The sequence below is a fragment of the Mercenaria mercenaria genome, chromosome 15 (assembly GCF_021730395.1).
Source record: "Mercenaria mercenaria strain notata chromosome 15, MADL_Memer_1, whole genome shotgun sequence".
Lineage (NCBI taxonomy): Eukaryota > Metazoa > Mollusca > Bivalvia > Venerida > Veneridae > Mercenaria > Mercenaria mercenaria.
The window spans coordinates 20458328-20471370 of record NC_069375.1 but is presented as its reverse complement, the minus strand read 5'-3'; positions in this window follow the sequence as shown (position 1 = coordinate 20471370).

Here is a 13043-nt window from a genome sequence, read left to right as displayed (position 1 = left end):
TACCTGGAAATGACACAAAACAAAGAGCCTCAAACAGCGATATTAAAAATAAAGTGTCTTAGAAAACAAAAATTATTGATAATTCAATTATTTAAGAAATGGAGTAGTTTTATTTAGGCATGATAAACATGAGTCTATTAAAAGAGAGTCTAGGCCTAAAGGGTCGGCAACACTTGGCCTTCGAAGTTCATTATTCAAATGTTGATATTTATAAAGAAATGTATTCGGCCTGTAAATACTTCCTGATATTTATTTTAATATATACCTGAAACAACTCAAAATGATAATTTCCAACTATTTGAAGCGTAATATCAACCCGTCGGAAATCATCCTTGTCAGAGGCTTCCGTGGCCGAATGGTCATGGTCAAAAACTTCTCTTCACTTGCCCCTTATCTAAGTGGGTTCAAATCCTGCTGGAGTTGTCAGACGGGGAAGCCATGCCTCCGGCTTGTGAAAGTCGATGGTTCTTACCCAGGTACCTGCCCGTGACTGAAATAATACTGGAAGGGAATCTTGGTTTTTTTCTCAACCATTAAATGCCGATACAAGCCTTATTTTCGGAGAAAAGGTGGATAAACGTAAGTTAAGAAAGACAGTAAGCTAACATTCTATTTATCCTGCAGCCAATAAAGTATGTGTAAAATATATAATTATTTTCTTATAAAATGTTTTCAATACAAAAATAATCCAGATGTTCATTTACTTGTAAATTCCTACGCCCTAGAGGCTAGAGGCTAGACTGCTTGATCCAGTTACACATGATTTCTTACAATGACAATAAAACATTATTTCGTACCTCATTCTTTGCCTTCTGAAGTTCTGTGTGTTATAAAACATCGGTGCTAACAGGGCATTCGTGTACAAAACAAGCAGAATGGTATTGACTCGGATAAAATACAGCCGAAAACCACGCTTCCACCATGAATGGTTAAGGTCCAATAATTAAAATAAACAGCTGCTTAAATCTGGTTATTTGTGTAAATTCTTAACTAAAATGAGTGAACGCCAAAATACACAAAGTCAATGTCGATTCACCCAGACTTTAAAAACCGTCACCGTACCATTCCGTATTGTACGGTGTTCCGTTTGGACAATCGTGACATTTTATTCAATACTAAACCGCAATGCACGATGATACGATGACAAAAACGCGATAACACGATGATGAAACAACGATGGTACGATGGTGAAAACGCGATGGTACGATGATGAAATCGCGATGGTGCGATGGTACGGTGGTGAAATGTCGATGTAATATCGCGTTTTCACCATCGTACCATTGGGTTTTTTTACCATAGCACCATCGTGCCATCGCGTTTTCTTCATCGTACCATCGCACCATCGCGATTTCATCATCGTGCCAACGCGTTTTCACCATCGTACCATCATGGCGTTGTTTCATCATCTTGCCATCGCGCCATCGCGTTTTCGTAATCGTACCATCGTGCATCGCGGTTTAGTATTAAATAAAACTTCACGATTGTCCAAACGGAATTCCGTAGTATTGAGGTTTACTTGGATAGAGACAACCATTTTTTTTTTGACCGTGGCTGTCCTTGTAAAATGATAAAATGTTTGAGCTTCGCACTCTCGGCCAAGTTTACACTGCCTATAGCACATATGCTTGAAAAAGTAGTCCGTCAGTTGCATTAACTACGGTGTTCCCTTTCGACAATCGTGACTTTTTATTTAATACTAAACCGCGATGCACGATGGTACGACGACGAAAACGCGATGGCGCGATGATGAAACAACGATGGTACGATGGTGAAAACGCGATGGTGCGATGGTACGATTGTGAAATGTCGATGTAATATCGCGTTTTCATCATCGCACCATCGCTTTTTCATCATCGTACCATCGTGCCATCGCGTTTTCACCAATGTGCCATCGCGTTATCATCATCGTGCGATCGGGGTTTCACCATCGTACCATTGCGTTTTCACCATCGGGCCATCGCGTTATTATCATCGTACCGTCGTGGTTTCACCATCGTACCATCGTGTTTTCATCATCGTACCAACGCCTTCTGGTTAGAAATATGTAGTCCCATACACTTGTAATTTTATCAACAATAGATGAATATATCTCAATGTATTTTGTGAGAGGAAATTTACCATTTACATTCTTCTGTTTTGCAAAATGTTTTACAAAATGTTCAGTGCTCAGTCCAGTAAAACTGTAAAATCTTCAAGGCCATGTCCTTTGCATCTTATGTATGCATGAAAGTAAATAAAAAGTTGGGTGTAATAGTCACATGATATTATTCAAGCTCAGCTTATTCTTGTTAGGATGTAGAAGGCACATAGTGCAATGTGAAAATGAGATTGTATCAAGCCTGCATTTTACTGACACATATACTGTACCACTGCGCATGACCACCGGAAGGCGATGGTACGATGGTGAAAATGCGATGGTACGATGATGAAAACGCGATGACACGATGGTGAAAACGCGATGGCATGATGATGAAAACGCGATGGTACGATGATACGATGGTGACAACGCGATGGTACGACGATGAAAACACGATATTACATCGACATTTCACCATCGTACCATCGCACCATCGCGATTGTATCATCGTGCCATCGCGTTTTCACCATCGTACCATCGTTGTTTCATTATCGTGCCATCACGCCATCGCGGTTTTTGTCATCGTACCATCGTGCATCGCGGTTAAGTATTAAATAAAGAGTCACGATTGTCCGAACGGAACACCGTAATTAACGGTATAAACCTGTATTGACCGAATAAACCTCAAGTTTACACGGCATGCAGATATCGGCCTGATAAATGCATAGTGGTAGGATAAATCAGTGTATATGAATTTATAGATTTTATCAAAAAGATAGTCACACTCACTGTCGCAGAAAATTTGTAATTGCAATTCAAGAAAAACTTTTATCCATACTAATAAGTACAGACATGCAAGATTAAACTCTGCAAAAAATCATTATTAAAAGACAACTGGAGTACAAGTTTCTATTCGTGCTATCAAAATGTTATAAAAAGCGACAAGAACAAAGCATATATCAATAAAGGGATGGGAATAGCGAATGCGTTAATCAATTTCAGCATACCTTGAGATGCCACACTTATATACATTTATAACAAATCCAACATACTTGTACATGTATGTATACACTATTATTTATGTTATGACGTTCAGTATACTATTATATTGATGAAAGATCTTAGTTGCGTTCGAAAACCGACTGGACTTGTATACTTGGTCCAAAGCCATTGAATTTACAAAAATAACTGATTTTTAGCTTGTGTACACTTTTGCACCTTATTTATTTTTGAATGGTCACTAAATTTGTTCCAGAGTTAGGTGAACAAAGGATTTCGGAAATCCTACCGAGTCAGATGATTGGCGCTAGACGTATATCACATATACATTAGCAAATATTCAGAGATTTCGTTGTCCTGACAGCACCTCATACTGGCCTTTTTCCTTTAAAATATTTTTCTCTCCTCTTTTGTTTGATTCTGCTTTTTTGTTTGTTTGCTTTTCCCCACTCAGAGATATACTGAAACGTAACTGTACATTTCAAGTAGGAATTGTTTCCCTAAAAGCTTAAGTCTATTACAAGAAACATAACTGCCGACAGAATGTATTAAGAAATTATCGTAGTTGTTTCCCTTGGAGATGAATACTAAAACTAGAAATTATCGTTATTTTTCGTCCTATTTATGTTTCAAGTTCCTTTCCATTTCAAAACTATTTTCTTCCTATAATGGTTTTCTATGTCTTATCCATTTTTTGTTTTTCAAAATGGCAAGGAAATATTATATCAAAGATTTATGATCAATGTAAAAATAAAATTCGGTGATAGCTTTTATTCAAGACTAAGTGGAAATATGACCTAATAAATTGTAAGAATTTCGATGTCTGGAAAGAATTTACTATTTTCTTTTATGGAACATTACTATGTACATACTTTACTATCCGTTGTGAGTATACTCTTACTTGTAGTTTGTTTCACATCGTTCATGCTTCACTTCCTATATATTAATTATGCATGATGAATTTATGAACTATACAAAAAATCAAATAAACAGGGTTACCCGCAAAGGACCCAAAATTAAAATATTCAGAAATGTCAATAATCAAGTCAAACAACATTTAAAGTACAGTACAGTTAGTATATGTAGCATGAAAAATATGTACTAACTAGCTTATTACTAAAACAATAGAAAAAAGAGTACATCCAACTATGAACAAGAGATTTGATATTTTCTAAGTCCAAAAGGGGCCATAGTTCAAGCAAAGATTAGAATGGAGATAAGCTTCTTCCTGTACATGTGTGATCATGAGTTGCAAGTTTATAGCAATAGCTTTGAGAAAAGCTGACATAAGCATAAAACTTAAGCAGGTAACGCCAATGCCGATGCCGATCAGGTGATGACAATAACTCATGTAAAAAAAACAAGGCAGTCTGAAAGACAGCTAAATCCCCCGCCACTGCTATGGATAGTGAAAGGGTAAACCTTTGATTTTACCTTGACCTTGAACTGACATGGCTGACTCATGAAGTCTGCACAACGTCTTGATGAGGTGATCATTTGACCAAAGTTTCATGAAAATCCTTCAAGGGGTTTAGGAGATACAGAGCTGAAACCTTTGACCTTCAGTTGTGACCTTGACCTTGAGTTGACATGGCTGACTCATGAGTTCTTGATGAGGTGATCATTTGATCCAAGTTTGATGAAAATCCTTCAAGGGGTTAAGGCGATACAGAGTGGACACCAAATGGAAGGCTCAAACCTTCGACCCTTAGTTGTGACCTTGACCTTGAACCGACATGGCTGACTCATAAGTTCTGCACATCGCCTTGATGAGGTGATCGTTTGACCCAAGTTTAATGAAAATCCTTCAAGGGGTTTAGGAGATATAGAGCGGACACAAAATGGAAGGCTCAAACCTTTGACCTTGAGTTGTGACCTTGACCTTGAGCCGGCCTGACTGACTCATGGGTTCTGCACATCGTCTTGATGAGGTGATCATTTGACCCAAGTTTTAAAAAATTCCTTCAAGGGGTTTAAGAGATATAGAGCGGACACAAAATGGAAGGCTCAAACCTTTGACCTTGAGTTGTGACCTTGACCTTGAGCCGGCATGGCTGACTCATAGGTTCTGCACATCGTCTTGATGAGGTGATCATTTGACCTTAGTTTTATAAAATTCCTTCAAGGGGTTTAGGAGATATAGAGCGGCACAAAATGGCAGGCTCAAACCTTTGACCTTGAGTTGTGACCTTGACCTTGAACCGACATGGCTGACTCATGGGTTCTGCACATCGTCTTGATGAGGTAATCATTTGACCCAAGTTTCATGAAAATCCTTCAAGGGGTTTAGGAGATATGGACCGGACACGATTTTGTTACGGACGGAAGGACGGACGGACGGACGGAAAGACGGACGGACGGAAGGACGGACGATGACCATTCCTATAATCCCTCCGCCACGACAGGGGATTAACAAATTCAGGTGAGCTACAGGTGAGACTTTTCAGAAAATATTTTTGTGTCAAAATATGAATACAAATAAGGGTTTATGCCTTTAGAGCAATAAATTGAATTCTAAAGTCAATGACAAAGTTATAAGTATATAAAGTGTAGGTAAAAAAGTTGAAAACAAACAAGAGGGCCATGATGGCCATAGGCCGTTCACCTGAGAAACACCCTATAACAGTGTTAACATGTTTGACCTAGTAATTTCATGGAAAAAAATATTCTGGCCAATTTTCATCAGGATTGGACCAAAACTGTGGTCTCTTGAGTTTAAACAAGTATTTTCTTTGACCTAGTGACCTAGTTTTTGACCCCAGATGACCCATATTCAAACTCGCCCTAGATTTTATCAAGACAATCATTCTGAACAAATTTATTGAAGCTCATTTGAAAACTGCAGCCTCTACACAAGTTTTATTTTTTAATTGACTTAGTGACCTACTTTTTAAGCCCAGATGACCCATATTCGAACTCGACCTAAATTTCATTGAGGCAAGCATTCTCATCAAAATTTATGAAGATCAATTGAAAAATACAGCTTCTATCGCATACACAATGTTTTTCTTTGATTAGACGTAGTGACCTAGTTTTTGTCCCCAGATTACCCAGAAAACGAAGGTTGCGGACAAACTGACCGAGGAAGGAATACTTTGCCCTCGTGCAATTATTACGCCCGACGTTAACCGCCCATCGTGCATAAATAGTGTTACAGCACTCTTTTGTTATGAATTATTTCTTAACTGATTCACGTGTATGCCGATTATGCTAATATTGATGTTTGACCTTAGCTCTTATTTTCGACTGCCCGCCCGCTTAACTCAGTAGGTAAGAGCGTTGATCTACGGATCGCGGGGTCGTGAGTTCGAACCTCGTGCGGGCCGCTTGTTCTCCGTGACTCTTTGATAAACGACATTATGTCTGAAATCATTAGTCCTCCACCTCTGATTCACGTGGGGAAGTTGGCAGTAACTTGCGGAATACAGGTTTGTACTGGTACAGAATCCAGGAACACTGGTCAGGTTAACTGCCCGCCGTTACATGACTGAAATACTGTTGAAAAACGGCGTTAAAGAGAAAGGAAAAAGAAGAGAATGGCATTAACTACTTATTGCCTATGTGTGAAGTTTTACAGAGGTAGGTGTAGTATTCAAGTAATTGTAGGGCCAAATTTATAAGAACATACATACAAACAGACCGGACAAACAGACCGCATGAAGACTCTTATATACCCCCCCTTTTTCAAACTTCGTTTGCGGGTTATAATTATGAAGAAATACTTTTGCAGGATCAAAGGAAAAACCAAAATCTGATAAATAAGTCAGTTGCTAAGAGGCATATAGTATTTTAGTTTACGAAAGTCGCAAACATTTGTACAGTACTCCAAGCAAACATGTATACAATCAGGACATTGCACCGAGTCCTCTTTCATTTAATTTCTGACGGTTATAAACAAATTGGAGGTTTTAGCAATGACTTTTTAATTTGATTTTACCAAACTAAAGACTTACGAAACAGTGAGATTTATATCGTAATCTTAGCGCAAAGAGTGAATAAGTCCTTCTTTAAGTCAACGGAGTTATCCACTTCTGCATTGAGGTGACGATACGTAGATCATTTTTCAAGCAAGAAAATATGTGTTTTGACTCAGACAATGTGCAATTTCTGGACAAAATCAGTGATCAATCGAATTCTTTTTCTATAATTTTACCCTTAATCACACAAACGCATTATATTAAGAAAAAATCATGTTCAGCTACCAATAAAATATAAATTATTATTAAATCTATACTGATAGTCCTTTCCATTGGTGTAGATGTAGTCACATTATCAATGATAAAAAGTCATATTGACTCGAAGGCGGAGCAAAAAACACATATTGACTGACAGCTGTGACGTCATCACAGTTTGACGTCAAAACAATGCGATGTCGGACACAATGTAGCACGAAAAATGACGAAAGGCTGCAGATATTTGTATTTAATGTTAATACGTATGAGTAGACTGGACTTAATAATAAGGCAATTGTTGCCTTTTAAGGATTTATCGACCTCACCAAGAGGAAATAGTTGAATAATATACATACCAACAAAGCACATTAATCACTTTAATGTAGTTTTTTCCCCAACTTATAGCGGTCAGCTTATTGTTTTGATCGGTCGCAACAGGAAGAGAGGGAGTACAGTCGTTTATAGAGGGTGAACAGAAAACTAAAATTTATAATAAACCTTTGCCCGTAATTGAACTTGATGGGATTTATTTTACAGAAGGCCTACGACTTTATTTCATTTTATCTAATCGTTTGTCAATTCGTAAAACTGACGGTATGTGGTTTCAATTTTCGGATTCGCTTTAAACTGAAAGGGAAAATTTAGAAAATATTCACGGATAGCAATAAATCTGTATAATTTATGACACTTGATTATTATTCACAAATGAATTATATTCATTGTGACTTACAATTTGCCTAATGCACTTTATGCGGTTATAAATATATTAAAAATAAGTTTCGTTAGTGATTACTTATGCACTCTTACTAAATCAGGCAGATCTAATTCTCCAAAACCAAAATAGATATAGTGCTGTAAAACTAGGACTGGTGATTCAGAAATCTATGCACTTCTATTTCAAACAGTGACTTAACTAAAATTTCATATTCTCAATGCATGACATTTGCTATGTGCGAAATGTCAAGTCTGTATAAGGCACAAGACCACAGTAATTTGCCCTTGATAACAATAAGGAAGTGGTTACGCGGAAAATAGTTCCTCTGTTTGATGGTGAATATTGGTGAATTTTTGAATGAAAGACCTGCAATAAATGGCATAATTTAATAGAGGAGATATGAAATAGTAGGTACATGTACAATTTCACAGAATGAGAATGTCAGAATATGCATAACGACTTTTTGATAGGGCCTGTTTTGCCTGTTTGCGGCCATCTAGAGAGTATTCTTCATACGCATGTGATTTGGTTCAGAATGGTGGAAAAAAGAGCAAGTCAACCACATGTTTATTGTGGCTTGATTTTTTTCTCTTTAATAGTTCTGTTGAGTTCAGGTATTTTTAGGTGGGGGTTGGAATGCATGCAAAATTGCTATTGTGTACAGTGCCTATATAGAACATATAGTAAAAATAACTGTAGTCTTAAGCCAGAACAAATATTTACAGTCTCGTTTTGAATGAATAAATGGTGTGGGTTTTCCTAGATACAATCAAACTCATGTTCCTCTCATAAAACTCTTTGGATATATTTAAGTTTTAAGTAATGTTCAGATACTGTTGATGGCCATGTTATATCTTTTAGATATTACGAAATTATTATAAATCTGAAAAAGGACATATAACTCTACTATATATTCCTAACTACATTTTTTTTTTTCAATTATCGTCGTTCCTTAATTATTGATTTAAATGCTTGTCTAACAGTTCATTGACTTTACTTGCGAAAACATTCAAATGTTCACATATCATGGTTTGGGACACATGACAAAATATTGCAGATACTTATACTAGTAGAAAAAGAAAAAAGAACAACATTTCAACAAACTATAATCTATCCCTGAGTTTTAATCGGGCAGCTGTTGTATTTTTGATATATACCAAAGATTCACAATAACTTCCGAAAGCGTTAACTACTTTACTTATCCTAACCAGAAAATGATAGAATATGTGTGTTACAGCTCACACAAATGTCGTAATCATGACTCAACAAAATAGTTTCAGTTTCAGTTTCAGTCATGCATTTGGTTTAAACATATTTTATTAGCGAGATGATTTACAAAATATATATACAATCAACAAAATTCACAAAAACGCTTAGGATAGGATCGAAAGCCTAAGGCTTATATAGATCTTTTCCTGTATGAAACAGTTACACATTCAGGGTAGTATATGAGATTACTAATAGTCAATTTTTCATAAATGTCATGAAGTAATAATGGTTATTATAACTGTAGAAAAGTGAAAATAATAAGTGTGAGACACAAAGACTTGACGAGGATGGGCAGATGGTTGATTTCAAGTATTATTCAAAACGTTTAGAAGACTCAATGAACCTATAGACTAATTTAAATATTGTAGTGTTTGTATCATCTGTTAGGTAGGAATTGCCATAGAGTAATAAATCAGTAGTAATATCAATATCCGAAGCAACTGAATTTACACCATCCAGTAGAATATTTCTTTCATCAATGTAAAACGGACAAGAGAGAAAGTAATGAAAATTAGAATCCTCACTTCCGCATTGGCTTTGCGGTGAGTCCACAATATTCCTGGCAAATAGATGCGCATTAAATGCGCTACATTCGGTACGCAAGCGGGTATGGAGAATTTGAAGTTTTTGGACCGAGAAAGAAGTAAGAGGGGACTTGTGGTGGCTTATTTATATTACTTAGAATGTTCTTGAATATATTCAAGGACGGGGCATTTCTTAATTCGTCAGGTAATGAGTTCCAAGCTCTAATTGTAGACGGAAAGGAGTTGTAAAACAAAGACGTTTTACTTGCTATGGTGGGGATACAGTCTGGATTACGTAAGTTATATCTGGGTTCACTAATTCTCGTAGGGATAAGAGAGTTTAGGTAGCCAGGGACAAGAGAATAATGAATTTTGTAAAACAATGTGAGTTTATGAATATAACGTCTATTTTCAAGCGTTTGCCAGCCTGTTTCATGTTAGAGTTTTTCAAGTGATACTAATCTGGTTGTACCTGTCACGATCTTTCCCGCTTCAGTCTGAATTTTGTTGAATTCTTGTTTTTCATATAAATAACAGTTATCAAATACAACATCACAGTATTCAAAAGTAAATAGTTTCTAATGACTTTCTATCAAGTTTGAATTTGAGTGACCTAATAACATTTACTCTACCCCAAGCTTTGTCCAGGATATAATTAAAATGTGAACGCCATGTACAGTTATTAGAAAGAAATAGTGCTAAATGTTTATGTTCAGTTACTTCAGCAATTTGCTGATCTTTCATGACTATTGGTGGATGAAATAGTTTGTTATTTTTTTCTAGATATTATCATAGAATTTGTCTTTTGGGCATTTAAAGTAACTAGCCATGTTTCAGCCCACAATTCTATTTTCTGTACATCACTATTAAGGATATATACTGCATGAATAGGATCGTCCACTAATATCGACAGGCTGGTATCATCAGCAAAAAGTCTAATATTTGCTTGAATATCGCTCACAATGTCGTTAATATAGATTAAAAATAGTAGGAGACCTAAATAGAGGAACTCCTGCTTCAATTTTGGCCGACCTTGACGAGTTACCATTAAGTTGTACTTGCTGATATCTATTCGACAAATAATTTTCAAACCAGGAAAAAAACTTTATATGACAGTCCAATTGCCTAAAGTTTTAAAAGTAGTCCCTTGTGCCATACTTCTGCCTCACAGAATACAACGCGCAATTCTTTACCAGAGTCCACAGCTTCACAAAATTTATGATATAAATATGTCAACTGGTTAGTTGTAGAATCGCAAGGTAAGAATCCAGACTGGTACTCTGTAAGGATATTATTATCTACTAGATGGTTAAAATATGTTTGTACATAACACGCTCAAAAACTTTACTCATGGTAGAAAGAAGAGAAATTGGTCTATAACTTGAAACCAGTGATGGGTCGTCCTTTTTATGCATTCCATTTTATGCAGTCATGCATTTAAATACGCACTGATGATTTATATGTGACTATAAAAATAATGACTCTTACTTAAGAAATAATAAGTTCCCAAGTGCGGTTTATCGTAGAATAACTCTTGTTTTGAGTTCTTATGTGAAAGAAGGTTTGAGTGATATATTGTTTCGCATAAGAACGAAAAACTAGGGTTATTCTACGATAAATCACACTTGTGAACTTGTTATTTCGATTCTAACACGACATATTACTATCAACAGTGTTTGAAAAAAAATGGTAACTATTTTTTACGACCATGCTACGCATCTGGATCGGATAACGCCATTGCACGCGAGTGGTTTATTGATAGATTTTGCTCTACATGTATGTAGGTTATTCGCTGGTCGTGTTGGAATAATATGTAATTTTAAACAGTAGTATTTTCATTATAAGGTCTAGGGGATATTATCAAACTGACAAAAATATTCTAATCTCAAAACACAGAAGAAAAAGAAATGCATAGTTTGGCTTGGAAAGAGATATTTGTCTTGGAAAGAGATTTCCTTTGGGAACATTTCTAGTAGCCCTTACACAACATTTTTTTCGAAGCGACAAATACAATACGAGAAGGCTGTTATGTGTAAATCACTCTTAAATTCGTGTCCACCTTCTGAACATCAGACATTTATCAACCAGCCATACAATCATATTGATGCCACCTTTAAAGAAGTGGGGATATAGTTGCTTGCAACTGTCCAGTCGAGTCGGTCGAACGATTTTCTCCCAATTACTTGAGAATCACTTAACCCGGGGCCTTCAAACTTAGTAGCATGATTGGGCGTATAAAGTAGATGACCATTATAGCTTTTGGGGTCAGGGAGTGAAAGGTCGACGTCACGGGCACGAACCTTGAAAACGGTTTCCGTCTAATAACTAGAGAACTGACACAGGACCTTCAAACTTGGTAGCATGATTGGGCACATAAATTAGGTGAAACCTATAGTCTTTTGGTAGTAGGTCAAAGGTCAAGGTCATAGAAGCCCGAAATTTGAACAGTTTCCATCGTATATCTTACGAACCACTTCGTCTAGGACCTTTAAAATTAAAACATGTTTGAACTTATGAAGTACATGACCTCTATTGTTCTTGTGTCAGTAGGTCAAAGGTCAATGTCACAAAGACCCGCACCTTGAAAACTGTTTCCGCCCACTTAACATAGGACCTTCAATCATTGTAGCCTGATTGGGCTTATAAATCAGATGACTACTATTGATTTTGGAATCAGAAGGTCAATGTCACAGGGGCCCGAACCTTGAAAACAGTTTCCACCCAGTAGCTTGAGAACTACTTAACATAGGACCTTTAATAATGGTATCCTGACTGGGCTTATAAACTAAATGCCTACTGTTGTTTTTGGAGTCAGAAGGTCAATGTCACAGGGGCCCGAACCTTAAAAACAGTTTTCACACAGTAGCTTAAAGACAGTAGATCCAGAACCTTCGAATTTGACAGCATGATGGGACTTATGAAGTAGATGACCCCCATTGCTTTAGGGGTCAGTAGATCAAAGGTAAATGTCAACCTTGAAAACAATTTCCAATCAATTTGAGATTAACTCAACCAAGAACCTTAAAACATTGTAGCTTAATTGGACTATGAAGTAGATGACCTATAATGTTTTGGGGTCATTATGTCAAAGGGCAAGATGTCAGCGTCCTGAGCCTTGAAAAAAGTTTCTGCTCGATTAACCGTGAACCACTTTATCCAGTATCTTTAAACTTGATTAACATGATTGGATTGATAGTGTTGATGACCGCTATATTTTGGAGGGTTGCTAGGCCAAAGGTCAAGGTCATAGTAATCACGAGACTGAAAATGGGACAGCCCATCATTGG